This window comes from Colias eurytheme, chromosome 30, assembly GCF_061535395.1.
Source record: "Colias eurytheme isolate Ceu_HAF_F1 chromosome 30, ilColEury1 Martin Lab GWU primary, whole genome shotgun sequence".
Classification (NCBI taxonomy): Eukaryota; Metazoa; Arthropoda; class Insecta; order Lepidoptera; family Pieridae; genus Colias; species Colias eurytheme.
In genome coordinates, this window is record NC_143009.1 from 691,862 (window position 1) to 703,866 (window position 12,005).

The window sequence follows — 12,005 nt, forward strand, 5'->3', positions numbered from 1 at the left end:
CATCTATCTCCCAAACAAATCTTATTCAAATCCGTAACCGTTGACATCTAAACATCCATATACTTTCATATTTATCGACCAAGCGAGTGAAGCGCCTATGCTTCAGATTGGACGAAAAATGACCAGAAAATTGACCAGACTGAAGTGACGATCGCATACCGCCATACACGGTCCAATCGACATGATCCAATCGCCATGATCAAGCCAAAAGAATCGAAATTCGATTGTTCCGTCAAGTTTATCTATCATGCCAAATAATGCCAATCCACTCCCACACATGGTCAGTTCTAACTGATCCAATCGGTAGCGTCATGCCGAATGGACGATAGGAAGTATGGTGTATGGCCAGCATTAGCGCGCGTTGAAGCAAACGTTCAATTCTTTTCACACACTTTTGTGCGGAGCGGCGCGGTGCGGTCTGCCCGAATTACACGGATTTTTTGTGCGCCGGACTTTTTGCGCGTCGTGTGCGTTACTGCATATAATTTCATAGGTTCTATTTTCACAGACTAAAAAGTGCGTCACGGATAGTCTGTCGTCTGCGCAGGGCCTTAAAGGAATTGTTTAATCTGCGTTAACTGTTGTACATTATGAGAAATGAAATAAAGTGAATTGAAATAATACCTGTTTTATTTATATATCCTACTAGTAATCGTATCAAAACCAACCAAAGAATGAATTTTTTCACACAAAATTTGTTTCTGTATAGTTTATGAACATAAATTACATACATCAGTACACTATCTAGTTACAAGTAATGTCCAAATACTTCTTAGTATAATCATTACTCATTACTCATTACTATGAAAAACTGAACTAAAATTATCTGATATCTTCATACAAAATCTGGTCAAATGTTACCCACCACATACCACAAAGGCCCGTTATTTTGGTAAACATTTACCCAGCAACGACGTTTCTCTGGACACTCTAATCGTAAAAAAACGATTGCTCAAGAAATGTTTACAACAAAATTCGCAAAAAAGTTGCACTAAGCTTGGCGAACTAACCGAACTAAAAAATGTGTGTGAACAATCAACAAGTAGGTAGCCTAACACAATTTTCTCATTCCTAAACACAAGTAGAGGACACAACCAATATACCCACTAATATAGTAAAACTGAAAAATTTGTTTCAACAAGCTAGTACTGAGTACAGAAACTACCGATTCGACTTTTAAAAAAATATAAAATAGCCATATAGCATTACACGACGACCAACGCATCCTAAATTCCTTTTAGAAAATACGAAGTTGCATCATGCGTGGGATAGCTAATATTCCTCATACTATACTAGAAACACATTTTTATTTGTAGCCTTACTTGGTAGATCACAGAACGTTCACAGAGCAAGTAATACTAGTAGATCGTTAAATTTGAAATTTTAATTTTATTTCAATACGATGTCAAAGCGGTCCATCCGCTGCTGGCCGCAACTGTTTTTGTTCCATTCAAAAATAAATATCTTATTTTCTATGAAGAAACCAAACAACAGACTTGAGCTGTTGTTCTACCAATAAGTAGTAGATTTTGCATTGAGTGATTATACACCTAAAATGTACATCTTTAGTTCTCAATAGGTCTGGTAATGTTTTTCAGTGTTTTGTTATAGCGTTTAGTGTCTTAAAAAGCTGAATCGGATTCAGGCTGATAGTGGACTGTGGAGTAGACAATATATTGTGTGAAAACATATCCTTTTTGAAGTAAAACTTCTTTAGGCGCGACTAGGGAGTAACTCAGATTTTTTTTCTGACGGAAGTAACGCTTACTATAGTCTGTGTAGTTTCCGCCATTTAAAAATAATAATTCTGATTGGTTGTAAGTATATGTCATATACTACACGCTTCTTGACTTATACGCCAGCTAGTGGCAAATATCATAATCAATTAGGATTATTTATTTTCAAATTTTCAAACGGATCAATTGTGAATAGCAAAGTGAATGAAAAATTCAACAGTTTTAAAAACATTATTTTAAATTGCAAAATTTTTTGAAAATCTCTAAATATACTTGTTTATTTATTACTTTTAAAATAAGTAAATTAAAAATAAAAATAAACATGTTGCGGATTATAATCAATCTATTTTAAATATTGCTGAAGACAAAGTAGTATCCATAGCAACAGATATGTATATAGGTTGTCATTCAGTTGAACAAGAAGCATATGTACGCCAACAATTTCATAAAATGTCAGTTATTGATACAGGAGGATCGCCTTATGAAATCATATTAGTTCTTAACAAATTTTACATTATTACAACCAATATTGATGTATCTGATGGCTTAGCCAACGGTTGTGTTGGAAAGTTAGTGTATATTGAACGTGATGACAGTGATAACATCATACGCTTATGGCTTGAGTTTCCTGGTAAGATAGGAGAGAAAATTAGGAAAAAAGCTGCCCATCATATTCAAACTCTAAACATTAGTAGAACAGCAGTCCCAATTTTACGAAGATCGTCATCTGTACCAATGAATAGAAAAAAAGTGTGTGCGTGTAACCTTTACGCGCGATTGAAGTAAAACTTCTTTGGCGTTGACGACATATATCACTGAAATGATTAAATATTAACTTAAATAAATAAATATTATATTATAATTTAATTATATTTATTATTCATGTGCTTTACAAAGATTATTTAAATGTTATATTAATATTATTCATTCGAAACAGGTAATTGAATGTCATCATAATTTCTTACGTACGAAATTATAGGTTTGTGGTAACTATAATGTGAAACATAAATTTTACTCTCTAAATTTGCTACTTTTCTTGAAAATACAGCATCTATCGTTGTACCGAAACGCGTTGTTGAATGAAGTCGAGAAGTATTCATAGATAAATCAAATTTTTCTTCTAAAAAATCAATTAACGGCTGAGATTCCTGAGAGCGAAAATTAACATTAAAATCTCCAGTTAGAATCATCGGTAATTCATGATAATTACTATTTAAAAGTCGAGAACCTTCAATTGTGAAGTGAAGTAATTGCTGATGAATAAATTTTATGATATTTGTCAGGCTAGTATTTGTAGAAATATAAATAACAACGATAATCACAGGTTGGTCATTCGTATTAACACATCGAACCAAGGCGATGTCACCAATTTGTGAAACCTCATCGGAAATTTGTGATAATATAGTTGGTGAAATATTTTGAATTGGTGTTACATTGTTCAGTGTATCTGTAGATGAATGATATACAGCTACTCCACCAGCAGTTGAGTTGGGTCGTTTGTATTGGGTAACGCAATAAAAATTTTCAATAAGAATTTGTTCGTCATTTTTCATCCAAGTTTCGGAAAATAACAGCAATGTGGACCTTTTTAATACTTTATCATTCAGATCAGAAACATGAGCACGTAAACTTTGGCAGTTGAAGGGAAATAGTGTAATGTTACTCTCATTTACAAGGTTATATAATTCTTCCTGTTGTGTTATTAGGCGAGAATTTGAAAGTCTTTCAAATTCACACTGTAAATCAACTATTCCCCCTGGACGCTTTCTTCCATGATAAAATTTGTTGTCATCGGTGTTTGAGACAATGAACAATCCATTTATATCAGTTACTCGTGATAATGCTACATATAACAGCTGCTGACTGTGACTTTTATTGTATTCATAAACGATTTGATCAAAAGTACCACCTTGAGACTTATGTATTGTAAGCGCACAAGCAGATACTAATGGAAAGTGATTTCTCTTTGCAAATATTGTCTTATTTCTATTCATTGGTACAGATGACGATCTTCGTAAAATTGGGACTGCTGTTCTACTAATGTTTAGAGTTTGAATATGATGGGCAGCTTTTTTCCTAATTTTCTCTCCTATCTTACCAGGAAACTCAAGCCATAAGCGTATGATGTTATCACTGTCATCACGTTCAATATACACTAACTTTCCAACACAACCGTTGGCTAAGCCATCAGATACATCAATATTGGTTGTAATAATGTAAAATTTGTTAAGAACTAATATGATTTCATAAGGCGATCCTCCTGTATCAATAACTGACATTTTATGAAATTGTTGGCGTACATATGCTTCTTGTTCAACTGAATGACAACCATATACATATCTGTTGCTATGGATACTACTTTGTCTTCAGCAATATTTAAAATAGATTGATTATAATCCGCAACATGTTTATTTTTATTTTTAATTTACTTATTTTAAAAGTAATAAATAAACAAGTATATTTAGAGATTTTCAAAAAATTTTGCAATTTAAAATAATGTTTTTAAAACTGTTGAATTTTTCATTCACTTTGCTATTCACAATTGATCCGTTTGAAAATTTGAAAATAAATAATCCTAATTGATTATGATATTTGCCACTAGCTGGCGTATAAGTCAAGAAGCGTGTAGTATATGACATATACTTACAACCAATCAGAATTATTATTTTTAAATGGCGGAAACTACGCAGACTATAGTAAGCGTTACTTCCGTCAGAAAATAAATCTGAGTACCTCCCTAGTCGCGCCTAAAGAAGTTTTACTTCAATAAGACAATATTTGCAAAGAGAAATCACTTTCCATTAGTATCTGCTTGTGCGCTTACAATACATAAGTCTCAAGGTGGTACTTTTGATCAAATCGTTTATGAATACAATAAAAGTCACAGTCAGCAGCTGTTATATGTAGCATTATCACGAGTAACTGATATAAATGGATTGTTCATTGTCTCAAACACCGATGACAACAAATTTTATCATGGAAGAAAGCGTCCAGGGGGAATAGTTGATTTACAGTGTGAATTTGAAAGACTTTCAAATTCTCGCCTAATAACACAACAGGAAGAATTATATAACCTTGTAAATGAGAGTAACATTACACTATTTTCCTTCAACTGCCAAAGTTTACGTGCTCATGTTTCTGATCTGAATGATAAAGTATTAAAAAGGTCCACATTGCTGTTATTTTCCGAAACTTGGATGAAAAATGACGAACAAATTCTTATTGAAAATTTTTATTGCGTTACCCAATACAAACGACCCAACTCAACTGCTGGTGGAGTAGCTGTATATTATTCATCTACAGATACACTGAACAATGTAACACCAATTCAAAATATTTCACCAACTATATTATCACAAATTTCCGATGAGGTTTCACAAATTGGTGACATCGCCTTGGTTCGATGTGTTAATACGAATGACCAACCTTGACCGGGAGATACTGACACAAAATTTCGAATCATTTGTAACAGGATGGCGGTTCTACAGGGGTCTTAGTACGCAATGACAAAAAGAAAAACGATGGTGTGAACGCTGGTACCGGCGGCTTAGTCGCGTGGGCGTTAGTCGAACTCGTTGGAAAAATAGCGAAGTCAAACGATTTGTAACACAAAAATTTTAGAATTTACCGATAGCCCATAAAAAAGAAGTAGGCGGTAGTGTCATGCCATACTTTTCCGGTGTGACACACAGCCCGCCATACCGACGCGAATGTGTTGATTTAAAAAAAAACAATTCAACCATTTGTACCAGGCTAACTTTTGCACAGGTAACCATCGTCGTGCAGCCATTTACGAAAATCGCCATGCCATACTTTTCGGACGATTCCAAATGGTCGCCATACCGCCGAAAATCTGCAAATTTTTTTTTCGCCGAACCATTTGTAACACCCTAAATTTTTTTTTCCACAACTCCTGAATGATTATAAATAGAAGTGTGATAATGCCATACCTGTGGGAGGTGGCGAATGTGTATAAGATTTTTTTTATTGTATGATTTTATTCGTATTTTGAACGATTTGTAACAGTATGGCATTAATCTTTCCTATAAGTTTGAGGTTCAACAAATATAAATACAAAATTTCAAAGATCTAGGTGGTAGAAATCTTCACTTCTATAAACTAATAATAAATTTATTTATGAAGTATGGCAGCACTTTTTCCCCCTACTAGAAGTATGGCAAATATAATAATGGTCACATTTTATCAAATACTCTCCAAAAATCCAAATGCAATACTGGTACAAAAAATTTGGCGAAAAAAAAAATTTTTTGCAGATTTTCGGCGGTATGGCGACCATTTGGAATCGTCCGAAAAGTATGGTATGGTGATTTTCGTAAATGGCTACACGACGATGGTTACTTGTGCAAAAGTTAGCCTGGTACAAATGGTTGAATTGTTTTTTTTAAAATCAACACATTTGCGTCGGTATGGCGGGCTGTAAGTCACACCGGAAAAGTATGGCATGACACTACCGCCTACTTCTTTTTTATGGGCTATCGGTAAATTCTAAAATTTTTGTGTTACAAATCGTTTGACTTTCGCTATTTTTACGACGAGTTCGACTAGCGCCCACGCGACTAAGCCACCGGTACCAGTGTTCACATCATCGTTTTTCTTTTTGTCATTGCGTACTAAGACCCCTGTAGAACCGCCATCCTGTTACAAATGACTCGAAATTTTGTGTCAGTATCTCCCGGTCTACCTGTGATTATCGTTGTTATTTATATTTCTACAAATACTAGCCTGACAAATATCATAAAATTTATTCATCAGCAATTACTTCACTTCACAATTGAAGGTTCTCGACTTTTAAATAGTAATTATCATGAATTACCGATGATTCTAACTGGAGATTTTAATGTTAATTTTCGCTCTCAGGAATCTCAGCCGTTAATTGATTTTTTAGAAGAAAAATTTGATTTATCTATGAATACTTCTCGACTTCATTCAACAACGCGTTTCGGTACAACGATAGATGCTGTATTTTCAAGAAAAGTAGCAAATTTAGAGAGTAAAATTTATGTTTCACATTATAGTTACCACAAACCTATAATTTCGTACGTAAGAAATTATGATGACATTCAATTACCTGTTTCGAATGAATAATATTAATATAACATTTAAATAATCTTTGTAAAGCACATGAATAATAAATATAATTAAATTATAATATAATATTTATTTATTTAAGTTACTTAATATTTAATCATTTCAGTGATATATTATGTCGCCAAAGAAGTTTATACTTTTTTTTCTATTAACAGTACGTTTTTGGCGTACATTCAATAAAATTAAAATTCCATCTTTACGATATGACGTATGTACCTAAGTACATATTATGTGAAAATTTTCCAGTGATTATGTATAATAGCATTTTAGCCCAATCTGTGGTTACACGTTATTTTAATTTTCGAGTATTATTTTAGCACCGATTTTTGTATAATAATAGGTCCGTTTTTATGGGCGCAGTATCATTTTATCAGAGGAGCAAGTGCCAAGTAGGTACGTACTATTAGTACTACTTTATGTTGTTTTTCCTGGCTTCGACCGGGATAAAAGTCAGTCGTTCAGTGGATGTTTTGCATTTTAATGATTTTTTCAAATCGATTAGTTAGTACGTAGTTTTAGAGGTAAGTAAATTAAAGTCGTAGCAAATAGATAAAGAATCTTTTTTTGCTCTCTAATATGTGTAAATGTTTTACTCTTGTAAGTTGCAGCTTTAAGTGCTACAAATAAATAATAGAAATACTTTAGAGTACTTATAGAAAAATCCTACGGACATCGAAGTCGTCTCTATAGGCGCCGTTGATTGCTGAGCTAGAATTTAGAAATCATGTATATCTTAACATGTTGAGATGTTTTAATTGTTGACCAATAGATGGCGTTGTGTGATTGTGGACACAAAATATCGAAGATTTTATAAAAATCGATTACTGAGGTGGGCTTAGGGCTATGGTTCAAGTTATGTATATCACTTGCTCTGCGTTATGTCACCGTAAATTTGTAAACACCGTAGACTACCATTTTGCGGAATATATATCTACCGAAAAATTATGTGTTCCATTGCAAGCAAATGTTATCATACTTTTTGATCATTTTGCAAGTTAGATTATAAATAAGTTTTTACAAACTTACGGCGACATACACGCGTGTCTATTAAACAATTCTCGTGTGTGTCTGTTGCATATCTCATCCGAAACAGCTAGACCAATTTTAATGAAATTGTATATTCGGTAGGTGTAGGAATATAGCTATTTACACCCAGATGTCTTAGCAGAACAACAGTCAGCCAATATATAATTATGTATGTCATGTGCTAGATTATTTTTAGTTTCATCTTGTTTTCATGTGTTTTCTGTTTAAAAATATAACATTTAAGCTATATAAGAGCATTCTAAGCATTTCTTAGTGTGATTGTGCATCAATTACTTTTATTTACTTAAATGTTGTTGTCATATTAAAGGTATAAATTCTCTTATTGAAGTATGAAATTGATAATGAAAAATGATCTTTTAACATTGTTGCATGTCTAGCTCTGTGTGAAATTTAAAAAAGGTAGAAATATAAATAAAAACTAGCGGCCCGCCCCGGCTTCGCCCGTGGTACATATGAAAAATAGATGTTGGCCGATTCTCAGACTTACCCGATATGCACAGAAAATTTCATGAGAATCGGTCCACCCGTTTCGGAGGAGTATGCAGACTAACATTGTGACACGAGAATTTTATATACAAGATATGCTTCTTTAGCATTTTATGACAAAGGAACGAAATAAAACAACCAACTATAACTGTGTATATAATATGAATATTTTCTACTCCATTCTCGTAATTTATATTTACACCAATTACACTCATTTTTACAATTAATGGTCTCCACAAAAACGACCATAGACCGCGATTACAAAACTCCTTTATAAAAAACTACTTATGCAACTAAAATAAAATTAACATATTTTGTCTAATTTCGGTCCTCTTTGAGGGTTAGGCCTTTGCTAGTTTAAATTTTTCGTGTTTTCGAAGTAAAACTTCTTTGGGCGCGTTGAGAGTAACACGTCAAGGTCGCGTCATGGCAATACCGTCACGTCATTAGACGACGATTTTTGTATCTTTGAATTTTGCCAAAGAAGTTTCACTTCTGACACGTGACTTTTTTTATTTATACAACAACTTTCAACTCGGCCGAAAAACTTAGTCTATGGTCAAGATGGCCAAGTGCGAGTCGTCCATAGAGAAGCGTTTGAACCTCTACTGCTTATGGCATCGCTACAAGCATTTATATACAACACACATTTTTACACAACGCATATATTATATATGTATAGCTACTGATAAAAATATTTTATGTACACTGTTAGCTTTCATTTATTTGTACCGCGAATCAACTACCGAAGGAATTTAAATATTATTTGATCCATATATTTTGAAGTGAAACTTCTTTAAGCGCGTTGAGAGTAAAGTTTCAAGGTCATGGCAATACCGTCACGTCATGGAGTGAGGCGACGATTTCGGTATCATTGAATCTTGCCAAAGAAGTTTCACTTCTGACACGTGTGCTCGGCACACACGCTCTTTTTTAATGTATTCCCACTTTTATGTATATTTTCGCGCGTTTAACGCGAGGGGGTAACACAGAACACTGGTCAACAATAGTTTAATTTCAGTAATATGACAACACCGCTTTTCGTTGCCATCATGTATTTGGCAACACCATTCTAAACCAGTTTCACGAATCACGACTTTATAATAATGTCCCTGATAATTTTACACTTTTTAACTAGAACTTTCCAACTTTATCTGTCAGATAAGTTAATTGATAACTTATCCAGTACTTGTGAAACTGGCTATATGCATCCTACAAAACGCAATCATTTTCATACTTTAACTGTCAGATAAAATCTATCTGATACTTGGAAAACTGGCTGTAAGTATCCTACAATATTATTTTGATTTACCCATCCATATATCGACCGCGCTTTACATTGCTTAACCGGCTGATAAACTCACGGATAACCCATCCAAAAAACTGACCGCTCACAAGAACCCTGCCGTAAACTATATCTATAATAACACCAAGCTATCTAAATTCTGTTTGATTAGAATGTTTCCCTTATAAAATATTACTCGACATTTTTCTTTATAACTACGTTTTTAATTTTACAAAATAGTCGTTTAGAAGTTAAAGATTTTAACGGATTAAAAGATGATTTTAATGAATAAATCGCGTTTAAAATCTTTCATTTCTAAATGTGTAATACTCGCGTAAAATCGAACATTTCAAAATAACAAAATAGTCGATTTTTGCAAGTTAATTAATTACCAAATAATTAATCGGCTCGATACATTAAAACAGTTTTTCTACAGGACATTTATAAGTTATAACAATGTTTCTCCGTATTTCTGTTTATTTGTTGTGTCTAATCTCGGAAACTGCTGGTCCGATTTTGACGCAACTATCAATGATAGTTGACTAATGTCCTTATTAAGAACAGAAAGGCGTGAATTTAAACAATATTATAACGGATTTTATATTTATTTAAATTGTTTTTATTCCATTGTCTGTCTGTCTGTTTAACTAAAAATTACTGAACCGAATTTAATCAAACTTTCGCGAATGAAAAGTTTTATTTTTAGATTATTTTTTATTATTAGGTGTTTCACGTATTTTATTTTTACGCGATACCACGTATTACGAATTAATAAAAAAAATCACGTAAAAAATCCATTATAACGTATTAAAAATTTATTTATTTCCAACGAAATACAATACATAAATTAGTGTTTTAAACTTGACAATATTTAAAAAAAAACATACTACCTATTGCTTATATTTAAACAGCCGTTCGATATAATATAGTTAATAATAATAATATTATTTTTTTGTACGTTTCTCTTCACAACAGTAACTTTGAACGCTCAAATTATTACATTACAAATATATACAGTGTGGAAATTTTCGATGGGCCCTGGAGGGAAAGTACTTGAAATACTGAAGATTGAAGATTTCCTTTATTTTTAAAAATAAATAGAACTGCATTCAAAGATTTTCGAAAATTCACTTGCTACGACCGGGAATCGAACTAACTATAAATTTAAAATTTTTGAAGTGAAACTTCTTTATCGGGGTTGGAAAAAAATTTAGTGTAACATTTTTTCGTTACGCATGACATTTTTCCGTTACGCGCCATCTTTTTCTTATCCCTACCACGCGTGATTCGACGTATTTCTGTAAAGTTGCATGTAGTAAATATTTTTTTGAAAATAAGGTCAAAAAGAAGTTTCACTTCTTACGTGTGTACACTAGTACACGCACACATATTGTTATTTTATTTTTCTAAAAATTTCAAGTACTGTCCCTCTAAGGCCTATCGAAAATTTCCACCCTGTATATTTATATTATTTTACTTGTGTTGATATTTAAAGTATATCTAGATAGAGTATGAAAATTTAGAAAGAGAAAAAACATCGTGGAACTTTATCCGTCTCTATAATTTATCAAATAAGCGTTTTAATGCTATAAAATTAAAAATGTCTTATTATACTATCTGGGCCTATTGACACGTGCGTTAGCGAGATAGATATATACTGCGATGTTTCCTCTCTTTCTAATCAATATAATCTATCTATGTAACAAAATATATATTGTAAGTAAAAAGGTAAGAAGTTTACTTCAAATCAATATTCTTTATTATTCCGTATGTATGACGTCATCACACCATTTTTCGTTTAATTTTCTTAAAATATGCGATTACAAAAAAATTATGGTCACAATAACAAAAAATTTTTTCGTAGCTATAAAAAAAATTTAATGTTGCCAATTAGCCACATTTTACTTGTCTCTTTCGCACACGATAGTTGAATCATGCCATCTCACTGTGACGTCTAATCGTGTGTGCGTTAGTGTGCCGTGTTTAAAGATCGAAACCTTTTTACTTATAATATATAAAAAAAAAACTTTATTATTAAAAAAAAGCGTTTTATGCTTGGACACCGATTGCGTTTCAAAAAAAAAAAACACATTATAAACAATAGTACTATTATAAATATTGCACATTATGCCACAGTATGATTTATTATAGTCGTTTGATGACAGTAGGGTGATCATCCTTACTACTGAATTGACTGCAGTAGTATCTTCACGGCAGTAGGATTCATACTGACAATCATATTAAATTCGCAGTATGAATCATAGTAGGACCATCAGTAGGACCCATTATAGTAATATTTATCTTCATTGAGCACCACGCAGTAGGTTTTTGTATAGCCCGCA